General features: G+C 42.2%; 1 pseudogene; it reads right to left on the reverse strand.

Annotated features, from left to right (window-relative positions):
• Nucleotides 1-872: 872 nt before the first annotated feature.
• LOC115115278 (SURP and G-patch domain-containing protein 1-like) lies at nucleotides 873-11,438 on the reverse strand (annotated as a pseudogene).
• Nucleotides 11,439-11,527: the final 89 nt, after the last annotated feature.

Here is an 11,527-nt window from a genome sequence, read left to right on the forward strand (position 1 = left end):
TAATGGACTTTCACTTTATCTTGTAGATAAATATCTTTACTTTACTTTATCTAAACTGTGGAATTGGAGTTTGTCAGAATTGAACAAAAATATTAACTCAACATGTAACAATTCCAAAGATTTTACTGAGTTTTACAGGTCATTTAAAGAAATCAGTCAATTGAAATAAATGTATTAGGCCCCAATCTATGGATTTCACATGATTGGGCATGGGTGCAGCCATGGGTGAGCCTAGGCCCACCCATTAGGAAGCCAGACCCAGCCAATCAGAATTAGTTTTTCCCCACAAAAGGGCTTTATTATAGACAGAAATACTCCTCAGCACCCCTGGGCTGGCGTGGTTACACGTGGTCTGCGGTTGTGAGGCCGTTCGGAAGTACTGCCAAATTCTCTAAAATGATGTTGGAGGCAGTTTATGGTAGAGAAATTAACATTACATTCTCTGGCAACAGCTCTGGTGGACATTCCTGCAGTCCGCATGCCAATTGCACACTCCCTCAAAACTTCAGACATCTGTGGCATTGTGTAAGTGTGACAAAACTGCACATTTTAAAGTGGCCTTTTGTCCCCAGCACAGGATGCACCTCTGTAATGGATCATGCTGTTTAATCAGCTTCTTGATATGCCAGGTGGATGGATTATCTTGACATAGGAGAAATGCTCAATAACAGGGATGTAAACAAATTTGTGCGCAAAACATGAGAGAAATAAGATTGAATATGGAACATTTCTGTGATTTTTTTTACATCAGCTCATGAAAAATGGGACCAACACTTTACATATTGCGGTTATATTTTTGTTCAGTGTAAAATTGGTTTCCACAAGTCAACAGAGGGCAATGATCAGCGACAAGCATACTCTAATACTACACATTCAAGACAATTATTTTTTTTATTGTTCGCAGTGAAGCATTTTACATTCGTTGCTTGAATTTACGATGTGTTAACACTGTGTTCAAATCTTTGAAGGGTGATCAAACAACCATAGCAAACCCATGTACAGAAAGAACTAACTACAAAGCCATTTATTACCAGTCAAATTATGTATTTTGGTTACGGTCATTGTCAAGTATCATCTTAAACATGTGAAGAAATTAAAATCCAAACAAAAAGATAGACATCACAATACAGAGAGGACAGGTAGTGTTGATAGGTCGTTCTGTGTTTTGAATCGTGACTGTAAAATCAGATAAGCCATCACAATTATACCCTAGCCATCCAATTGATCAAATATGATACTTTGATTCTGCAGCTGCGTAAGAACATCAACTGAGTCTTAAGACAACTTAAATCCGACAAATCCGTCCCTCTTATTCTCCAACCTAAACAATTTATCAACAACTATAAAATTCCACACAATCTAGAGGAAATTACTATTACTGAGTGTCCTACAGTTTGTTCCCACAACAAAGTGAAGGGCATAACTGGGCCATCATGCCACTGTCGGTGGTTTAAAAAAGTAAATTTGACAGTCGGCCAAGTTCAGGCCTCTTCATCAGTAGTATGGTCTCCTTGGATTGTTCTGAAAACAGAAAAGACGTGTTACCAAAAACTCTTACCGATGCCAGGTCATCTGAACAGAACAGCTTGCATATTATGTAGTAATTACCAGTGGGTTAGGCCTGAAGCGGTAGGCTAGCATCATCCTCTTTCTGAAAGCATCATACTCATCATCCTGTCCTGAGAGCTCAGCGGGCCGGTCCACGCCAAAACCTGCCCCGTCAATAGCCGTGATTCCCCTGGAGAAAACCAAACCACAGCAGCTGGTTAGCTGTGTATAAGCTGTGTAGAAGACCTTGTATCAGCCAATAGTGTGCGTGTTCATGTTCAGTTTTTACATGTCTTTGTGTGACTATGCCTGAGTCCAAGTGTGTATACTATGTGTCTGTGAATTCGACAGTCCCACACCTGTGGACAGGGGCCTTGATGCCCTGTCCGTCAGAGCCAAGACCATCGCCCTCCTTCCAGCCCATCTTCATGAGCATCTGAAAACCGAGGTTCTCCACCGTTAGCTTAAAATCCTTGTACTCCGAGTAGTCTGGGTCGCGGCCTTCCTGCAGAACACCACAAAACCCAATGCAAGAACATGAGATCATGTGAATAGAGTATGTGTTCCCCAAATGGTGGTTCACCGGTAATTCCTTTTTGGCTGAGGCTAGGCAACGAAGGGGTCAAGGGTTAAGTGGCAAAGAGAAAAGTTGGGGAGAAGATTTGGAACTGACCTTGAGTGCCTTGAAGGTCTCCATGAACTTCTCCAGCTCCTCTGGAGGTAGGAAGTCACCAATGAAGTGCTTCCCCTTTCCCATGTCAGTCAGCGACTCCGCCCACTCTGGAGGAAAAGACAAGTAGCCATTTACGTCAACACAAAATTACGTCAGGGGCGCGTTCAGCAGAACACAACGTTTTGAACATTCAGATTGAACGAGGCCAGGTTAATATGAAGAAGTATCTCTCAGAGTTCATTAATGAATTGTTGACAATGTTCTGAAAGTAGTCGTTGATTAAACAAAAATTCTCGTAGTAAACTGATATTTTCAAGAATCAAACCTCACATTCAAAAGTCCTTTCACTTTTTAACAAACACATTAGTAGTCAGTTGAGACTGACTGAGCTACAAATCTCATTGTATCATAAATAACTACTCAATATTATTTATAGATCAGTCAGTCAGAATTTACCAATGATACATCACGGTGTTGATGATCTCGAACATGGCCATTGTCTTCATGAATCTTACCACGCGTTTTCTCCATCTCCATGTGCCGTAGGCGGTGCTCCCAGGTGCCAGCCTGCTGGTCCACTTCCTCATCACTGTCGTACTCGTGGGAGTGGTCCCTCACCGCCTTCTCCCACATCACCTGCATCTCTGCCATGGCACGCTTATGCTTCATGATCATGTCAAACATCTCCTGCATCTGGGGTGAGAACAAAGGCACACATGCATGTGCAGGCCGGACACACCTCAGTCAAGGTTTCAGAGACGGCTGAGAACGGACGCAACTGAGCCCATCTTGCCTTGTTAGAGGCTAGGTTTGAAGTATGCTGGGCACTCCCATACCAAACTATGCCCAAAACACTAAAATGATTAACACTGCCAAGTCCCCAACAATTCAAACAGTGAAAGTACAATTTGCTGCCATTGTGTATTGTGCTCTGTCTGTCGGTCATGCAGTACCTCCTGTTGCTCTTTGAGCTGTTTCTTCTGGTCATCTGAGAGCTCTGTTACCCCAACCAGGCCCACAGGCTTTCCCTTCTTATAGCCCAGATCTCTCAGTTCATGAACTGAAACACACACCCCGCATGGATGGACACAACACAGGGCCAGGATAGACATACCTTACAAACACTGTTTTTAGTCTAAGATATACTAAAACAACTGTCTTTCCGTTGTAATATTTCTTAATTTTTGGGATTTGCGTGTATTGTTTTGTGTTGTTAGGTATTACTGCACTGTTGGAGCTAGGAACATATTTCGTTACACCCGAGATAACATCGGCAAAATATGTGTAAGTGACCAATTAAATTTGATTTGATTTCTGTGTGATACAAGAGAGGCTGTGTACTATGGTGTGTGTGGGTGTACCAGAAAGACACGGGCTGGGCTCTGGCTCTTCCTCCTTGGGGATGATGATGGGTGGCAGCGACAGATCCACCTTGTCATCCTCTGATCCCCAGCGGCTCTTCCGCTTCCTCTTAACCATGGGGGCCTTGCTACTTCTTCTTTTATCTCCAGACCCGGCTCGAGCTTCACATGTCCCAGCAGGTTGGGGTACTGAGAAGGTGAGGGAGGATAGGTCAGGGAAGAGCAGCTGGCCTCGTGAACCCCACTCCGGGCTCCTGCTTGATTGGGGGCTCTGGTCCCTTTTGGCCTGGCGGTACTCCTCCACCTTCTCCTTGTAGAAGTGATGGGCGGGGCTTTGGAGGTCATAAAGAAAACTGAAAAGAGGAACAAGAAATAAGCCATCTTTAACGGTATTTCGTCCACTTTACATGTTAGGTTTTTTTAATAATGTATGCAATACTATGACAAATCAATTTCTTCTTGGGGATCAATAAAAATGCAATTGGATCAATGCATTAAAACACTCATTACAATATCCGAGACTGTCACTAACCTGAAGGCGGGGTTGTCTTTGTTGTGCTGGGCGGCGATGGCTTCCACCTCGGGCCTCCGTCAGCCACAAAACTGGCCAGCTTCTCGGCCACCCTCTGGGTCTCCTCGTCCACTGGGGGGGAGACTTTAAGCAGCCTATCAGTACTGGGGCTCAACTCACACTACTACCGTACTGTACTCAACTGGCCCTCACACACCAGTCTACAGCCAGTAGGGGATAAGAAGAGGGAGGAGGAGCAGGGGGACATGGTGGTGATTGGGGAAGTGGATTTGATATTAAAATATAGGCCTAATTTTTGAATAAATAACCCCATGAACAGTGGGCATGGTAAATGAAGTCTGTCGTGAAGGACTTAGTAGTTTTCAGTAAATAATTGTGTCTGTCATTTGAAGTGTCGGCCCTCATCGCTTGTGTGTGCAATGGTACCTTTCAAAATAAACTAAAACTCTCCAAGGAGGGCAATATACAGTACCAGTCAAAAGTTTGGACACACTTACTCATTCAAGCGTTTTTCTTTATTTTTTAATTATTTTCTAAATTGTAGAATAATAGTGAAAACATGAATAAACACGTATGGAATCATGTGGTAACCAAAAAAAAAAAAGTGTTGAATCAAAATATATTTTAGATTCTTCAAAGTAGCCACCCTTTGCCTTGATGACAGCTTTGCACACTCTTGGCATTCTCTCAACCAGCATCATGAGGAATGCTTTTCCAACTGTCTTTAAGGAGTCCCACATATGCTGAGCACTTGTTGGCTGCTTTTCCTTCACTCTGTGGTCCAACTCATCCCAAACCACCAGGGTAGCCTAGTGGTTAGAGCGTTGGACTAGTAACCGGAAGGTTGCAAGTTCAAACCCCCGAGCTGACAAGGTACAAATCTGTCGTTCTGCCCCTGAACAGGCAGTTAACCCACTGTTCCTAGGCCGTCATTGAAAATAAGAATTTGTTCTTAACTGACTTGCCTAGTTAAATAAAGGTAAAATTAAATATTTTTTTGGGGGTTGAGGTAATGTGTTTGTGGAGGGCAGGTCATCTGATGCAGCACTGGAGGTGTGTTTGGGGTCATTGTCCTGTTTAAAAAGAAATGATAGTGGGACTAAGCGCAAACTAGAAGGGATGTCGTATCGTTGCAGAATGCTGCGGTTGGAACCAATTTTTTTAAATGACTCAATAGGCCATAGGACAAATTTCAACAGGTGTAATGTTCATTTGCTCGTGTTTCTTGGCCCAAGCAACTCTCTTCTTATTGGTGTCCTTTAGTAGTGGTTTCTTTGCAGCATTTCAACCACGAAGGTCTGATTAACACAGTCAAGTAACACAGTGTTACTTGACCTCTGAAGCATTTATTTGGGCTGCAATTTCTGAGGCTGGTAACTCTAATAAATGTATTCTCTGCAGCAGAGGTAACTCTGGGTCTTCCTTTCCTGTGGCGGTCCTCATGAGAGCCAGTTTCATCATAGCGCTTGATGGTTTTTGTGACTGCACTTGAAGAAACTTTCAAAGTTCTTGAAATTTTCCGACTTTGACTGATCATCATGTCTTAAAGTAATGATGGACTGTCGTTTCTTTGCTTATTTGAGTTGTTCTTGCCATATGGACTTGGTCATTTACCAAATAGGGCCATCTTCCGAATACCACCCCTACCTCGTCACAACACAACTGATTGACTCAAATGCATTAACAAGGAAATAAATTCCACAAATGAACTTTTAACAAGGCAAAGCTTTTAATTGAAATGCATTCTAGGTGACTACCTCATGAAGCTGGTTGAGAGAATGCCAAGAGTGTGCAAAGCTGTCATCAAGGCAAAGGGTGGCTACTTTAAATGATCTCAATTATAACATTTTGATTTATTTCAAACTTTTTGGGTTACTACATGATTCCATGTGGAATATAGTAAAAATAAAGAAATACCCTGGAATGAGTACGTTTGTCCAAACGTTTAGACTGGTACTGTATGTATGCATGCATGTATGCATACATACATACATACATACATACATACATACATAACACACACAAAAACAGTGCATTCGGAAAGTATTCAGACACCTTGACTTTTTCCACATTTTGTTACATTAGACTTATTCTAAAATGTATTAAATAAAACATTTCTCATCAATCTACACACAATACCCCATAATGACAAAGTGAAAACGGGTTTTTAGAAATGTTTGCAAATAAAAAACAGATACCTTATTTACATAGGTATTCAGACCCTTTGTTTTAGACTTAATTGAGCTCAGGTGCATCCTGTTTCCATTGATCACCCTTGATGTTTCTACAACTTGATGCGAGTCCACCTGTGGTAAATTCTATTGATTTGACATGATTTGGAAAGGCACACACACCTACATAACATACAGTTGACAGTGCATGTCAGAGCAAAAACCAAGCCATGAGGTCGAAGGAATTGTCATTAGAGCTCCGAGACAGGATTGTGTTGAGGCACAGATCTGGAGAAGGGTACCACAACACTTCTGCAGCATTGAAGGTCCCCAAAACACAGTGGCCTCCATCATTCTTAAAAGGAAAAAGTTTGGAACTACCAAGACTCTTCCTAGAGCTGACCACGCGGCCAAACTGAGCAATCAGGGGAGAAGGGCCTTGGTCAGGAGGTGACCAAGAACCCGATGGTCACTGACATAGCTCCAGAGTTCCTCTGTGGAGATGGGAGAACCTTCCAGAAGGACAACCATCTCTGCAGCAATCCACCAATCAGGCCTTTATGGTAGAGTGGCCAGACGGAAGCCACTCCTCAATAAAAGGCACATGACAGCCCACTTGGAGTTTGCCAAAAGGCACCTAAAGGACTCAGACCATGAGAAACAAGATTCTCTGGTCTGATGAAACCATTCCTACAGTGAAGCATGGTGGTAGCAGCATCATGCCATGGGGATGTTTTCAGCAGCAGGGACTGGGAGACTAGTCAGGATCGAGGGAAAGATGAACAGAGCAAAGTATAGAGAGATCCTTGATGAAAACCTGCTCCAGAGCACTCAGGACTTCAGACTGGGGCGAAGGTTCACCTTCCAACAGGACAACGACCCTAAGCACCCAGCCAAGACAATGCAGGAGTGACTTCGGGACAGGTCTTTGTACATCCTTGACCAGCCAGAGCCCGGACTTGTGCAGTGACGCTCCCCATCCAACCTGACAGAGCTTGAGAGGATGTGCAGAGAATAATGCAAGAAACTCCAAATACAGGTGTGCCAAGCTTGTAGCGTCATACCCAAGAAGACTTGAGGCTGAAAATTGCTGCAAAAGGTGCTTCAACAAAGTACTGAGTAAAGGGTCTGAATGCTTATGTTAATGTGATATGTTTTACATTTTTAGTACATTTGCAAGAAATTCAAAAAACCTGTTTTTGCTTTGGCATTATGGGGTATTGTGTGTATATTGATGAGGGGAAAAAACGATTTAATCAATTTTAGAATAAGGCTGCAATGTAACAAAATGTGGAAAAAGTCAAGGGGTCTGAATACTTTCTGAAATCACTGTGTGTGTATATATATATTAGTGGTCGACCGATTAATCGGACTGGCCGATTTAATTAGGGCCGATTTCACGTTTTCATAACAATCGGAAATCTGTATTTTTTTTATACCTTTATTTAACTAGGCAAGTCAGTTAAGAACACATTCTTATTTTCAATGACGGCCTAGGAACAGTGGGTTAACTGCCTCGTTCAGGGGCAGAAAGAAAGATTTATATTGTCAGCTCGGGGGATCCAATCTTGCAACCTTACAGTTAACTAGTCCAACGCAATAACGACCTGCCTCTCTCTCGTTGCACTCCACAAGGAGACTGCTTGTTACGCAAATGCAGTAAGCCAAGGTAAGTTCCTAATTAGCATTAAAATGATCTTATAAAAAACTATCATAATCACTAGTTAACTACACATGGTTGATAATATTACTAGATATTTTCTAGCGTGTCCTGTGTTGCATATAATCTGACTGAGCATACAAGTATCTGACTGAGCGGTGGTAGGCAGAAGCAGGCGCGTAAACATTCATTCAAACAGTACTTTCGTGCGTTTTCTCAGCAGTTTTTCGCTGTGCGTCAAGCATTGCGCTGTTTATGACTTCAAACTTATCAACTCCCGAGATGAGGCTGGTGTGACCGAAGTGAAATGGCTGGCTAGTTAGCGTGCGCTAATAGCGTTTCAAACTTCACTCGCTCTGAGCCTTGGGGTGGTCGTTTCCCTTGCTCTGCATGGGTAACACTGCTTCGATGTGGTGGCTGTTGTCGTTGTGAGCCCAGGGAGGAGCGAGGAGAGGGACGGAAGCTATACTGTTACACTGGCAATACTAGAGTGCCTATAAGAACATCCAATAGTCAAAGGTTAATGAAATACAAATGGTATAGAGGGAAATAGTCCTATAATAACTACAACCTAAAACTTCTTACCTGGGAATATTGAAGACTCATGTTAAAAGGAACCACCAGCTTTCATATGTTCTCATGTTCTGAGCAAGGAACTGAAACGTTAGCTTTCTTACATAGCACATATTGCACTTTTACGTTCTTCTCCAACACTTTGTTTTTTGCATTATTTAAACCAAATTGAACATGTTTCATTATCTACTTGAGGCTAAATTGATTTTATTGATGTATTATATTAAGTTAAAATAAGTGTTAATTCAGTATTGTTGTAATTGTCAATATTACAAATGCATTTTATTTTTTAAATCTGCCGATTAAATCGGAATCGGCTTTTTTGGTCCTCCAATAATCGGTATCGGCGTTGAAAAATCATAATCGGTCGACCTCTAATTAATATATATATATATATATTATACACACACACACACGAAGTCAGAAGTTTAAATGCATTTGGCTAAGATGTATGTAAACTCAGTTTATCCAATTCCTGGCATTTAATCCTCATAAAAATTCCCTGTCTTTGGTCAGTTAGGATCCCCACTTTATTTTAAGAATGTGAAATGTCAGAATAATAGTAGAGTAATAATACTCAATTAGCCTATCAGAAGATTCTAAAGCCATGACATCATTTTCTGGAATTTTCCAAGCTGTTTAAAGGCACAGTCAATTTCGTGTATGTAAACTTCTGACCCACTGGAATTATAAGTGGAATAATCTGTCTGTAAGCAATTGTTGGGAAAATTACTTGTGTCATGCACAAAGTAGATGTCCTAACCGACTAGCCAAAGCTATCGTTTGTAAAAAGAAACTTGTGGAGTGGTTGAAAAATGAGTTTTAATGACCCCAACCTAAGTGTATATAAACCTCCGACTTCAACTGTATACTTCACATGTATAAAGATAGATTGAATGGTGTTATTTTCATCTGCAGTCTTTGGAGCTGAGACCAAGCATATATGTGAGAGAGCGTAAGAGAGAGAGAACCGATATAGGTAATCTTACCATTAGAACATGACTGCGTCTCAGGTTTTGGGTTATCCTTTCGTAGTTCAGCAACTCTCTTTCGGTAATAAAGATAGTCCCGGCTGTTCTTATCATACAAGAATCTGTAAAGTGGAAAAGGAACATATCTTTATATCAGGACAAAAAGAGGCCACATTACATACAACACATAATATAAATTCGACATACTGTTAGTTCAGCCATACAGACTTACGAGAAAACAGGGTTGTCCTTGTAGTTTTCCTTGGCCTTCCTCTCTAGCTCAGGCCCTCCCTCAGCCACAAAGGCTGCCATCTTGTCCAGGATAAGTCGTGTGTCTGGGTCCTCTGGGGGAGAAACTTTAAGAGGGCTATGAGTACCTTTACTGTAAAAGGCTATGCAGACTCAGGAAAAGCACTAATCTCAGACAAGCAGCTACTCTGTCACTAGAATACACAGTCAATGACATGGGTGAAATGACAACAACAAGTAGCCTAGTACAGAATCCGACCAGCACCCAGGCTACTGGCAGTCCTTAGATGTCTAAAACCAGATCACTGATTACCTTTGATCTCTAGGAAGCTTAAATCATCAACATCCTCCTCCTCATCATCATCATCATCATCTGGGGAGCTGAATATGCTAGGCCTTTGGGGGCGAAGCAGGGTCTTCTTTGACTGGGAGTAGTTCTTAAACTGGTTCAGCATGCTGCTGATGCCTAGACCGGGACGTTTGCCAATGAGAATGCTCTTCTTCTGGGGCTGAGACACTCCTGACGACAGACTGGGGATGGATGAAGATGGGGCTTTTGTGTCATTGCTGGAGCCTGGAGAGGGTACAGAATTGGGTTAAGACTCACTGCAGTGCTTCCTTAATTGTTTAATGAATCCAGAAGAAACAAGTAATTCATAAATTATTACTGTGTTATTGTTTTACTTCATAATTTCTGTACCATCAAAATAAAGCCCTAACACATTTTCTATTGAAACCCATTAAGACAAAAGAGCTACCCATCTCACCAGAGTCGGGGCAGGGTTTGTCCTTCTGCAGCTTCATAAACTGCTGTAAGAAACTTCCGTCATTCACATACTTGTTATTGTTCGAAGACGGACCCTGTAAACTGGGTAAACTGTGGGGATAAGAAGTCAAAATGAATGGCTGTAGTCAACCAGTCAAGTGGACCAATCAAGTACTTCCAGCTGGGATTAAGTATAGAGGTAGACCTATTTGTAGTGTTTCAGAAACCCAGGTCTGCTGTACCTTGGTGGCAGTGGCCTGTTGGGAGTCTGAAGGCTCTTGGTCTTGGCTTGCTCTGCCATCTTAGCCTCAATCTCACGCTTCTTCTGGGCGATCAGCTCCTCCTGACGGAGAATGTTCACACTCATCCTGTTCTTCTGAGGTGGCCGAACTTGTTGTTCCAGCCTCCTCTCCCTGCAGTGGGAATAAAAGAGACAGTCAGCAGATGAGTTTGGAACACATGTTGTCTGTGTGTACTGTTACCAATAATGTTAGTCACAAGAGGGGATCGCTCTTTGAGAGTATTTTAGTAAAGTCACAAACGTGTTTGTTGCCACAGACAAGAGAAGCAGGCCTGGGTTGGTAAAAACGGGTTAGGTAGTTTTAACTAGCTCGGGTGGCATCAACTCAGGTATTATTCTAGTAAGAAGTAGCTACCAAACTACAACCAATTCTTTCACGAATCTCACATATGCAGTTGATGCTGATTGTGGCAACAAATATGTTTGATGAGTTTTGATGCATCATCAACAAATCCTGTTGATGGGCGGTGGTAGCTAGCTACAAGAACCGGATTTGATGGGGCAATAGTTTAGCAATATTGGAATACATGTTACTTTAGCTATATACAGGTCTATCATTTCAAATATTGCATATTATTGCGAAGTTTTACCTGTATCTCCGGACTCCATAGCTGCAGCTAGCTAGATCTGTATTCGCTGTTATGAGCTAGCTGTTGCTAAACTCGTTTCCGCTTCCGGTCCGTCTTGCAAATCGAACCCGAAGGCAGCGAGTTATGTCTGTT

Source organism: Oncorhynchus nerka, linkage group LG20 (assembly GCF_034236695.1).
Source record: "Oncorhynchus nerka isolate Pitt River linkage group LG20, Oner_Uvic_2.0, whole genome shotgun sequence".
In the NCBI taxonomy this organism is placed as follows: Eukaryota; Metazoa; Chordata; class Actinopteri; order Salmoniformes; family Salmonidae; genus Oncorhynchus; species Oncorhynchus nerka.